General features: G+C 36.8%; 1 protein-coding gene across 46 annotated transcripts in view; it reads right to left on the bottom strand.

Annotated features, from left to right (window-relative positions):
• EYA4 (EYA transcriptional coactivator and phosphatase 4) overlaps positions 1-13,553 on the bottom strand; it is a 110,834-nt gene that overhangs the window by 94,658 nt on the left and 2,623 nt on the right. The window lies entirely within an intron of this gene.

Genomic DNA, 13,553 nt, shown 5'->3' with positions numbered 1-13,553 from the left:
AATAATTCTTTATGTGAAAGGAAGTTGCTAAGTTCCCACTCAAGAATTTTACTCTTTTGGAGTTTAACATATGACTCACAGTGTAACAAGTGAAATCGAGAGATAATAAGTACTATTGGTTACTGAATTGTGATGTTTGCTGCTTACATGAAAGTGAAAGATGCTTATTTATATATATATTAAAAAACAACAACACCTAGATACCTCCTTCTTCCAAAATGTCAGGCGGTGTACATCAATGTAACAACCTTTAAAAGCAATACAGAATAAGCATAAAAATGACTGGCAACTCAAGATAAAAAAAAATGCAACTCCATAGGTCTGTCAGCATAAAAAATCTCCAAGAAATGTCTGAAAGTCAAAAGCAAGGATGCCTGCCGAACGACTGCTGGAAGAGTGTTCCACAGCATGGGACTGGCGACACTAAATGCCTGACTGAAGACTTGCATATCCATTACATAACCTGAATACATTTCTTCCCTTCTTCTGTCTCAACTATTCTACAGGAAAAACTGGGCAAAGCATGTAAATTGTGGAAAGGTGGGAATAATACTTATTAAACCTACCTGCTCTGTAACTCAGAAATTATATGCTGGGAGTTGGTCATGTCTATTTTACAAAACCACATATGTTCTGAACAGCAAGCCAAGCATTGTACATGGAAGTGTTTAACTGTGAATGCTTCAGTGGGTAATGAGACTTGGTATTTGATTAGTAAAGCAAGGTAACCAATAAAATGTCAGCACACCCTGCTTTGCCCATTGGCATTGCCTATCAACTTCCCTTACCGTTGCATCTTTGCCTCTAACCCACAGACTGACTCACTTCATACAGAATTGCAAACCATGGCATATAAGTACTTCCCATTTCCTCCTCCCCTTGTGAAAACCAAGGTTCCCAATTCTGGTTTGCAGTCATTTGTGCAAACCTTTTGTTGTTGTTGTTCAGCTCGATCAGAGAAAAATTATTTTTGTAAACAACAAAGTGAAGAAAATTGCTGGAGAGCACAGGGGAAGGAGGGGAAAATGTGTGAGCCTTCAGCTCAGGCCCCAATGGTCAGCCAAGCTGTAGCTAGCAATTATATCAGGTCACAGAGAAGCAAAAGGTAGAAACTGATGTCATCTGCAGCCTCCACATTTCTATAAAACTTCTACAAAAGAGAAAGCAGTGCCCTCTGCCTTTCAATTTTCTAATTGCTCTACTGTTTGTCTCCTACTAAGTTCTGCCTCGCCAATTCAAAAGCATAGCTTATTTCCATTGTCAATGTTCATGTTGCTTCAAACTTTAAAGTTACCAGTAATCAAAATTATAAATGTTTAAAATCTTTCTCTATAATACTGATATCATGCAAAACCCAAGTGTGCAGCACTTTGATGGCCTCAGGGAAGCAGTTGGTTAATAAATAAATAATTATTTTTTTTTACAAATCAGAATAAAACTAATTATTGAATGCTATTACAAATGCAGAATTAAATAACAGCACTCATGCAGATTGCCTTCTTTTTTTTTAGCATAGTTTATCTAATTTATAAAATATTACAGAACTCAATTAATCTAATAAGGGTGGAATTCTCCCTTTAAATAATATATAAAATTAAGGGATAATAGTAAGGTCATTGAGTTTATGAGGCCATAACTTAGTTGCCAAATTAACCTTCATGCTTTACTCCATTGATAGAATCAGATTAAAAACAGAGGGCGGGAACTGCTGTATCCCGATTATGCAGTGAGTGTTTTTAACTACTTTTAAAATGACTGTAAAACATTTTAAACTTGCAGACAAGTTAGTGTGAAGAGAGGCATCTGTTTCTGCAGATGTGGATTTAAGGTTGATGAAGTGTTTCATGTCCCAAGATTTTCTTTTTGAAATACTTGATGAAGAGGGCTTCTAACTTCCTGATCAACAAATGCATTTAATACTATTTTCCTTAAACCTTGCTGTGGAGCATATTTCATCCATTTGAATACCAGCTATCAACATGTCAAACTACACAGTCCAATTCAAAAGCTAAGAAAGTAAAAATAATAGAGAAAGGCAATGATCAGTGAGTTTAATGATATTCCTTCTGTACAAATAATGTCATCTTCATTTTTCCCGGCTCTCACATTTCAGGAAAGACCAGTTCCTGCCTGTGCTGGGACCAGAACAAAAGGGACCATCCAACAGGCCAACAGAGAGCGGCGCTCACCCTAGATTCATGCATTCATGAATCCAGCACAAGCTTAATCATTCAGTTTAGGCACAAAGGCCCCACCACTCCAGTCAGGAGCAGGATGGTGGAGGTGGAGGACAGACTACAGTGGAAACTTTTTCACCCTAGTGTGCTGCTCTTCATTCACCAACAGTGCAATAAAGCTGGTAGTCCTTTATATTCCCACAAGATTCAGTATGCCACCATAGCCACTACCATGAGCTTTGTGTATTCCTCTTTTGAGAAATGTAGAAGGGGAAAATAGGACCAAAGCTGACAAATCATCAACAATATGGAAAATGGCAATGGTCCAACTGAGAAGTACAGTAGCACAAGCTGGGAACACAGCACTCTGAGGCAGAAGCCAGAAGGAGATATGTATGGACGCATCAAACGTTATTCAGAAAGAGCTCCAAGATAAGGGATGACTGAACTATGCTATAATTTCTTGAGCAGATTATTGAAAAGTTGTGCCCGATTTGTGCACAAAAAAACCAGCATAAATTGCCAAGAAGGCTATCAAGACATTGAATATTACCAGACTGTGCCCGTAGAAGAAATTTACTATGAGTATTCCAATTCCCCACAGAGAGCATTGACACTAATATCAACAGTTGAAAATTAGCAGCAGGGATTCAAACCTGAAAACACAAAAACATGGTTCTGCCTCTTTCCATCTTTCCCTGCCTCTGAATTTCCTCAGATGGAATCATCCCCAAAGAGATTAGAATGATTCAACATCTCTCAAACCCAATAGGTCCTCCATCAACAAACCTACCCACAAATCAACTGCCTTCAAGGACTTCATCCAGTACCTGTCCTCTTAGAGAACATAGAGCAGCTGGCTCATACTAGCTGAGGACATCATGACATACAGGATGGTATTCAATGAACATGTATTATGAATACAAGGATTTCCACTAGTGCAACTGGACTTTCCACTGTCTCCTCCCGCTACAAGCACCCAGCACTCTCTCCAAATCCGCTCCTGGGTATTGGGGAAACCCCTAGAACACTTACATTGTGCACTGGGGGAGAAAATGGGGAGGGTGATCTGTTATGTAAGCAGAAATCCTTGTGCTGACTTTCACTTAGTGCTACACTGGATCCCATTCTCAAGGTTTCCCTGAAGGTAAAAAGTCCAACAAACAAAGCAAAAAAAAACTTCTTAGCCACTATTTAACACTTTTTGTGCCTTCTCTGACCTGCACACTTGCAGAAGGGAAAGGTTTGGGGAAGGGTCCCCCATCATCATCACCCCACACTCCAGGCACTCCATTTCCCATGAGATCACTGAAAACACTCTCGAGATGTTACCAGAACAGGGCTGGACAACATCTGGTTTTCAACATTGTGATATACCACCAGCTAAACATTCACAATATATCAATATTTCAAGGTGTCTGAATAAGGATGGAGCTATGTAGAGGTACTGGCTGGCTTCACAGTTTTTCCTGCATCAGATTTTTGCATAGCGCGTACACACACACACACACACACACACACAAAATCATGATTTGCAACATATTGCCAGGTCAAAAATTATGAAACCAGTATCACAATATAAACTTCAAACCAGTTTTGGACAATATACTTGATATACTGCCCAGCCCTATGCCAGAGGTTTGCTTTTTTTCATTTAAGGCTCTTTCAGGCAGTATCCCTAAGTGTGTTTTGGAGACCCTATAAAAGTGGGGGGAAATCCATATAGTAGTGTATGGAACCTCAGTCAAGCAAACCACTAGAAGTGACTTTAATGGGGCAAAGCATTGGGTTAAAGACTGGGAAGTCTGAGATGGGGCACCCCTTTCTAATACAATAATCTGACAATTCAGACATTTTTTTACCATACAGATCGTTGCCTATTCTATGGGTTAGTAAGTAAGGTAAGGACCCCTGACCATTAGATCCAGTCGTGACCGACTCTAGGGTTGCGGCGCTCATCTCGCTTTATTGGCCGAGGGAGCCGGCGTACAGTTTCCAGGTCATGTGGCCAGCATGACTAAGCCGCTTCTGGCGAACCAGAGCAGCACATGGAAACACTGTTTACCTTCCCGCCGGAGCGGAACCTATTTCTCTACTTGCACTTTGACGTGCTTTCGAACTGTTAGGTGGGCAGGAGCTGGGACCAAGCAATGGGAGCTCACCCCATCGCGGGGATTCAAACTGCCGACCTTCTGATCGGCAAGTCCTAGGCTCTGTGATTTAACCCACAGCACCATCCGCATCCCTATTCTATGGGTTAGCATTCATTATTATTATCTATTAAGTCACTTTTTTAAAAGAAAGAAAGAATTCAAAGCAACTTACTAACTTAAAAAACAAGAATAAAGCAACTTAATACATCAATAATACAGATAAAAGAGCAGATCCAACTGAACCCCATCCACTAAAAATAAGCAAGATCATTAATTAAGTAATTAAGATTAAAGATTTAAGTTTAAAATGATCTCAAAGTCATGCCCTATTTTTTTCTGTTATCCAAAGTTTTGTAGCAATCCTTATGGCAATCCACTAATCGATCTGCAATACTCCAGATTCAAGTAAAACATTGTGAAAATTCTGGGGATTAGTCTGTTCGTTAATGTGGGTGCAACATTTTCATTTCTGATAAAGAATCTGAAAACACTATGGAAATGACTATCCATTCCACAGTATTTTAAAGAGATATTATGTACAATAACAATAACCATAAAAACAAATGGAAATTAAACAAATATGTGGGAAGCCCCCAAGCACTGATAAGAATAAAGATTGTAGACCCCACTTAGGTATAGTATGTTAAGTTTACAATCCCTTTACACTCCAATCCCTTCCAAATCAACTAAACACAGGGTATTCTGGTCAGAAAAGCAGCTAACAAGGACACATGCCAGATTCCTTACAAACAATTGTCATTTTGAAAACATGTTTCATTATCTCCCAGTTACAAAATACTGTACAAGCCGATTTGCAAATTGCAAAATGCAACATTACTTTTCAATCTAGCTGTACACACCAAAATGATTCACTTCATCCGAACAACAAATCATGAAGAAACGTAGACATGCACACACTAAATATAAACAGTATGAATTTTGTTTTTGTTTTAGAAGTTCATTTGTTGTTAATTAGTAAAATAACAATTGTTTAAAACAGTTAAGCTAAAAAAAACAAAAAACAGTTTGACCATTCAAGTAAAAATACTACAAAATAAATATCCATAAATAAGTAGTTTTTATTCCTTATACAGTGTCTGTATCGCTAACAGTATGCTGCTGTATTTGCCTGCCAAATAGGCAGAAATTTGTGGAAGCAAACAGTGTATATTCCATCCAAACTAACTTTATGCCATTTTCTACAGATGTTAATTGTGGGGAAGGGGGGTTACACTCCCACAAGCAGAAATCCTTGTAAAGTGCTTTTGCTGACAGACTCATTAGGTGAATTGTGGCCCCCTTCCCTGAAAAAACCAGCAATGAGCTTTCAATATCATTCACAAAATGAAGAGTGTTCTGCTTCAATATTATCACTGAATAATATGCCCAGCAAAACAAAACATAACAACTTGGTGCCTCACTGTGTTCTTCTTTCATCCTGGTCTGTATGCAGAACTCCTGTCCACAGTACCTCTTCCACATCAGCCCCCCTCATTATTCTCACATTAGCATTGTGTTCATAAACTGCTACAATAGAGCATAAAATCTATTATGTGTTTTGTTTACATTTAACAACACACAAATCTGCATACCTTATATTCCTTCTGCATCTGAACATAGTTGTGTAACTAACAATAGGCAGGTATACTACTCGGAAGATTTTACAACCAGATTTAGAGTATTTCAGCTAATTTATTCCTTTTCTGTCTTTCGACTTGTATTTGCAATTGTAGAACGATGTAGAAAGCTGTGATACAAGTTGCTATTCCTAAAAAAAATGACTTAGAAATACCTATGGACAGTATTGTTTAATCATTACTGCCACTTCTACATATCACACTCACATTCTTGTTTTTTATTCATCTATATTCAATTATCACCTGGGATGTGGCCATGAAATGCCAGTTACAAAAATTAAATATTTATATATTTAGTCTTTGAATATCATGACAAATCTGCAATTAATCTAATGCACAACTACTGATCTCCCCAACAGAGCCATGCCGGAGACAAAGGGAGGAGCAAGCATGCCTGATAGCTGACACTAAGACATTATTTTGCATCATGTCCAAATGCAAACACTATTTTGCCTCTAAACTACCGAACCAATACAGTCTATCCTGCAGACCATCGTAGAACAAATACTTCCAATAAAAAAACCTTAACAATAAAGAAGACATCCATCAAAGATATATAAAGGTAAAGGTACCCCTGCCCGTACGGGCCAGTCTTGCCAGACTCTAGGGTTGTGCGCCCATCTCACTCAAGAGACCAAGCTCATACAAGAAGATTATTTGTAAACTTTCCAACTCACAATATGTACCGGTATTTCTGCACTGGGTGTTAGTACCATAAAGGATGCGAGTGGAACTGTGGTCTAGACCACTGACCATAAAAGTTATTTTACATGTTTTGGATTTGTAATTTTGGAGATAAACATGTAAACTTGTATTCATAATAAATACAAATAACCTGCTTTTTGTGTTTCCCTTTTTATTTTTCAATAACAAAGCACAAGACTATTATCATCATTTCTTTGTACAAACATAAATCATAAAACATGATAAGACTGGAACAAAATAGCTCACTGGGGAGTAAATACAAAACATTATTTTACAGTACATAAAAATGAGGTGATTACAATAAACCAGTTCAATGGATTCTTCAATAACCTGCTGTTCTAATATCTGCCATTCTAATAACTGGATATTTTACAGTCATTCCATTTGGAGAATTAGTATTTTGCCTTATGAAACTAGGGAACAGTATGCAGACACCACTCCCAGCAGTTTTAAATTGAATTTTGTTCTAAGCCCCAGCCCAATTTTACCTGTAAAACGGAAGTGCAGCCTTGGGGGGGAAAGTAAAGCAAGATGAGTAAGACTGTTTCTCAGTCTTGCATCTGAGTACATTTAGCATACAGCCACTGCTTCAACCTGACTTGGCAGGTAGCCTACTAGAATTTTAGGCGGTAGTCAGTCAGAGGCTATGTATAGACAATAGCTTTTCAGACTTAAAGATTGTAGGAGAAATATTTTTCTTGTGCTTCAAGGACATATTTTAGCTATTAAACCAGGCATTACAGGGGGCAACTATTTTACAAAGCAGCAAACCCAAATATGCCTCCAAATGTATCCTTGACAATAAATTGCATAACACCTAATCCCAGCTCTCTGTCAAGTCTTCTTCGATGGTAAGAATATCCTGACATATTTGCATGCTACATTTTAAGGTGTGCACTTCAATTATTTTGGGTGTCCACCAGAAGGTACTGAGTTGTAACTAATGGAGGATGAGCACAAAGTCATTTGTGTAAAGGGAATTCTCTGCCCCCTCCTCATTGCGGCACCCAGAGCTTCCAAGAAAAGGCTCTTGTGACATGCTAAAGGTAAAGGGACCCCTGACCATTAGATCCAATCACAGACGACTCTGGGGCTGCGGTGCTCATCTCGCTTTACTGGCCGAGGGAACCGGCATACAGCTTCCGGGTCATGTGGCTAGCATCACTAAGCCGCTTCTGGCGAACCAGAGCAGCGCACGGAAACACCATTTACCTTCCTGCCAGAGCAGTACCTATTTATCTACTTGCACTTTGACGTGCTTTCGAACTGCTAGGTGGGCAGGAGCAGGGACCGAGCAACGGGAGCTCACCCCATTGCGGGGATTCGAACCACCGACCTACTGATCGGCAGGCCCTAGGCTCTGTAGTTTAGACCACAGCACCACCCGCATCCCCGTGACATGCTAGAGACCCTTTGACAGAGCTGCATAGGACATTGAAAGTGAAACAGAAATTTGGTTAGAGGTAGTTTATATGGCCCAAAATACGTACGATGATCCTCACTGTGTGTACCTGTGGGCAAAAATAGTTTAAGTTGCTGAAAAATAGAGTCTGTAGACTCATCATAACCTACAAAGCTGGTTTGTAAAATAATTTATCACATTCCTGAGCACCTATAGCATTATTCTTTAAAAAACAAACAAACAACAGTTTATCATATCTTCAAAGAAATATGGTGCTGGGCAATGATGTTCAATATAAACATTATTCTTTACATACAACTAAATCCAATGGCATAATCCAACACAGAGAATGGTTTCCACTTGTGCAACAGGACTTTACTTTCCTCTCTCCCAACACCCCAGAGTAGATTTTAACGGTACACCTAGGACTGCAGGAAGGGGAGGAAAGTGAAGTCTCATTGCGTGAGAAGAAGTCACATAGAAGTGAGAAGTCACATTGCGTGAGAAGAAGTCACATTGGCTAGAACCCCAAGAGTTTAAAACTTCATAGAGGGTCAGCAGAAAGGAACCAAAACCAAATTAAGACCTCATATTTTAACTAAAATGACTTTTTGAGGTCCATACTGTACTATCACAGCCTTGTATAGCTATAGACAATTTTGCCCCACAATTCAGGAACCCCATGAAGCTTCCATGTATTCATTAAGATGCTATGCATGCCAACATCATTATTAGAGAAGATGTGTATGTACAGTCACTCACTATTCACATACAGAGTTTCCTCTCCTATTGTTTTGAGTACATAATGCTTTAAAAGCAGAGGAACTCTGGTGCACACAGAGCCAATTCACCCACCGCAGATGGCTGGTGTAGAAAAGTAGTTTTCTGGTGCCGTGGCAGTTTGATATGCTAAGTATACTTTATACTAAGTGACATATACAAATACTGTATTTAAAAGAAGTATGCCCATTTACTATTTTTCCAAATTACACACATCTAATTAACCAATCCAGGTTATATCCAGTTGGCTGCCTACACCAATATCAACGCTTCTGCCTTCCTTCACTAGGACCTGGATTAACAATATCATTACTTATTGAGGTAGGTGTTTCTGGATTTAATTATGGCAAAGATTCGAAGAACTACTTTATACAAACATTCAAAGATTCAGGGACATGCAATGGGATTTTTTTACTTCACTACACCTTCATCAGAAACTACTTTTGAAAGTCTCCTTAATTTTAAAATGTAGTGTGCATGAGGAACGCTCCCACGGGTGAGTAGAACTTTGTGTGTGGTGCTTTGTAACATAACCTATAGATTTATTAATATATTTGCTTTTTTTTTTGTTTTCACTTAAACATTAAGGGCATAACACTTTACACTACTGGGAACATAAATTTAAACGTAACAATATAGGTTCCAACTGATGCAACACATTATTCAAGTTAATTATGAACAACTATAGGTATCAAAAAGTCTAGTCCACTATTCTGAACTTGACTAAAAATGTGAAATATAGATCTTTCATTGTAATGAAATGTCCTATTATAGCTTAATATGGAGTTAATGCAATATGCTAGTTACTATCCACTATAAAAGAGAGAGAGAGAGATACAGGTCAGAAACATCTTTAGTATACGTGCAGCAATTCAGAGATTGTTACCTAGTAGGAAAACCAAATCAATTTTCCTACTTTTTCTGATGAGTTGTAAAACAGTAAGAAAAAAATGTATCAGTCACAACTAACTTAGAAGAGCACTCACAAAGCAACTGGATGAGTTTCCAAAAATATGGTACCCAACCCTGCTGTAATTATGTTATCAGATTATGCAAAAAACATTTATATACAAAGAACACCAATCTAACAACCTGGATTAAAAGTGAGGAAAAAATCAAATAGTACTTAGACAAAACATGGATAATTTGCACAGTAAGAGTTCTAAACTTTTAAAGCAACAAATAAAAATAACCTTCAATACTTTATATTACAGCCCTATAATAGAAAGTGTTGCAAATGTATTTTTATAAATATATTTACTTATATAAGGCTATAAATCAAAGTAACTGGCTGAATTTGGAGATCACAATGGACCATGGTTTATTGTGACAAGGTGTGGCCCCACTCTTCTCCTCCTCTGGCATGGTCATGAGACATTCAGATGTTTTCACTTCCATTTCATTAACTGCAGTTTGGCATTATGACTAAACCCAACGTGTGGCTAATCTTAACTATGGTTTGTTTGAAACAGGTCAATTTAAAACCATTGGAAATGAAGCTTGCTTGGTTCAACAAACCGTAATTAAGATTAATCACACTTTAGGATTTGGACATAAAGCTAATCTGTGGTTAATCTAAAATGGAAGCGGACACATTGTTTTCTCCACGTGGTTGCAGCAAAGGAAAAGAAAGCAGGGCACAAGAATAAGACTCACTTTTGGTCATTCCTGTCAAGATAAATATGGCCTATTCTTCTTTCATGACAGATAAAACCATCAATGGAATGATGGCTGTATTTCTTAAACAGCAAAGTAGTTAGTATGTAAAGCACTTCAAACTGTCTTCAGAACAGATTTGGACACAAATGGTTTGCCAAAACACAGTCTCTGCTAAACAAGGCTTGTATCCAACTAGCTCATTCTTAGTCGATTTTAGTGAGTCTACCCCAGTTATGATTGAAAGTGAATCCTAAGCATGCCTACTAAGAAATTTCCTCCTGAACTCAATAGGGTTTACTCCTATGCAAGTGATGATAGGATTGGGATACAATTCCCAAATTTTAACTTGAACACCTTCTATTGGATTGTGTTCATACACTGTAATCTTTCTTCACTACAAAATATTAATACCTTTTTGATCTCTTAAAAATTTAATTTGTTAAAATATAAAGTTCATCTTTAATAACAATTATTTTATAATACATTAACAACACAATTCTCTACTCAGAAATAAGTCCCCTTGATTTAAATGAGAATCTCAGGCATAGAATTGTATACAACTGGTATAGAATTGCAGCCTAATAGTTCCATGCAGAATACTGGTATGAAATCTGAAGAACAATTAAAAAGGACAGAAAGGCTGAAAGTTTCAAGCATCAATCTAAACTATTATGTCAAAACTTGCATATTCAATTAGCACTTTTCATTGACGGGGAAAGGTTAGAGTTGAGCTATCATTTATAATATACTCTTTTTAAAAAAGACAAAAATGATGTGTTCTTAGTAAAACTGCTTTGTTTACATTCAAATCATTGATTGAACTGTAAAATAGTCACAAAGTATCAATCTATTTGTGCTATAAATTTTAACAAAGCACTATTAACAATTTGCTTTCCAATTGTAACTAACATTTATTTATTTTTTAAAAATACTTACCGTATTTTTCCATCTATAAGATGCCCCCCATGTATAAGACGCCCCCTATTTTTGGAGACTAAGATTTAAGAAAATGGGGCAAATGGCCCAAAGTATAAGACGCCCTCTAATTTTTGACATTATTTTTAAGGGGGGAAACCTAGTCTTATACACGGAAAATTGCATCTTTCTATTAATTGCATACACAGAATATTGTATCTTTGTATTAATTATGTCCAAGACAGCAATGAGAGCAGGGCTGAAGCTACAAAGCACATTCAAGCCTGTGGTATTGGTGTAAGACACTAGACTGGGCTTGATGTGGTTATCAAATCCGATGTATCGAGGATTTATATATTTTTAAAATGCTTGAAACTACATTGTGTTTTAACATAGAGTATTACTCACAACATTATTTATCTTTAGTTCATTTCTATTAACTGAAGGTTAAATAATTAAACAAAATCAGTATCTAGCTATCTGAAGCTATTTTGTAAAATTCCAAGTTCATCACTAGTTTGAAATGTGAGAAAAGTGAATACTTTGGGGGAACATGTTAAACTTTGATTACACAAAGCAGATAAATGTGCAATCTTCTGTTCTACAACAAGGTTTTAGCGAAAAAGAAGTAGGGGTGCAATTGGTGCTCGCTGTTGCAACTGAATGAAGTGTCAATATCCCATGTTTTCAACAACCACAGAGAAATCATTCTAAGATTTCTCAATAGTGAGTCACTTACAAAGGAGCACTAAAAACATATTATATGGAAGTAAATTGTCCCAGTTATTTATAATAATAATATTGCTATTTTTAATATTAAAATCCTACTTGCTTTTTGTTCAGCAATGATTTTAGAGAACCACTTCTCCATTTATTTCTTCAAGCAACGATTTGAAATATTTACTACCAGACAGTACCTAATTTTAGGTTTTAAGTGCTTTAACAGCTCTATGAAATATGATCAGCAGCTGCTATATAAAACTATGCCAAATAAACTCACCATATAAAAAAGAAAACCTGCTTTTTAAGAAAGGGTTCATAAGTCTTCATTTTCAAAAGTTAAAATATAAACCTTTACAAAAAATAATACTCAGATATAAGTGATAGAGCAATCAGCCCAACCCCCAAACCAACTTTCCTTTTCAGGAGGCAAAAACCATTACCTGAATATAAGAAGCCCTACAGAAGTCAATATAAGATACATCATTAACATATTACATATTCTGTTGTCCTCTTTCAAGAATATAATAATATTTGAGGACATGACAAATGATAATTTACAGGGTAACATGGTATCAACCCATCAGAAGCAAAAAGATGGCACATTTGATATATGACCATTTAACTACAACTACAACAAAATACTGTAGCTATGCATGTTTGCATCTCAAATTTGCATCAATGGCCTAAAAAGATGTTGTGATCCCCAATCCTAAAAAACGTTTATTTGAAAGTAAGTTTCACCGATATTAGGAGAACTACCAAGATTATGTGCTTAGGAATGTAGATTTAAATATGCATCTCTAATGAATTTATGTAATAAATTATTGTGAGCTATACTACAGAGAAACTCAAGAATAGTATGGCAGCATGACCTAGAATTCTGTCCATGAGCTCTCTGTCAATTACTGTCAAAACAGGTTTCTATTGCACAGGAACAAAGGGTTCCAAAAACATTGTGCCAGATGAAATAAGCATACACTGAATATATGCTAGTATACTTCAAAGCAATAGGGGAAAAGTATTACATTACTAATTGCACCCATAACACATCTGTAAATATGTGGCTTTTATTTTGTGGCAATACTTAAAGTTCCATTGCAATATAAACAGAATGGAAGTGCTAGAGATTATTTTATATATGAGCTTGTTCTTTCAAAGATAGATAATAAAGCACTGAATAAAATTATGTCAAAATAAGTGAGAAAGTTTGTATTATCGGTGTAATGCAGCGAGAATGAAGTATGGCGCTGATATACAAAACCTATGTGCCTTTACTACAGCTTTATTGAGGGAAAGTAAAGAAGTGCTTGTAAACCAAAGAAAAGTTGGCTTAGAACTCCACAATTTCTTTCTTTAAAAATCTGATCAGAGAGAAGGGAGTATATAGGACACATCAAATTTG

The sequence above is a fragment of the Podarcis liolepis genome, assembly GCF_965112155.1.
Source record: "Podarcis liolepis genome assembly, chromosome: 3".
Lineage (NCBI taxonomy): Eukaryota > Metazoa > Chordata > Lepidosauria > Squamata > Lacertidae > Podarcis > Podarcis liolepis.
This window is presented reverse-complemented; position numbering and strand designations above follow the sequence as displayed.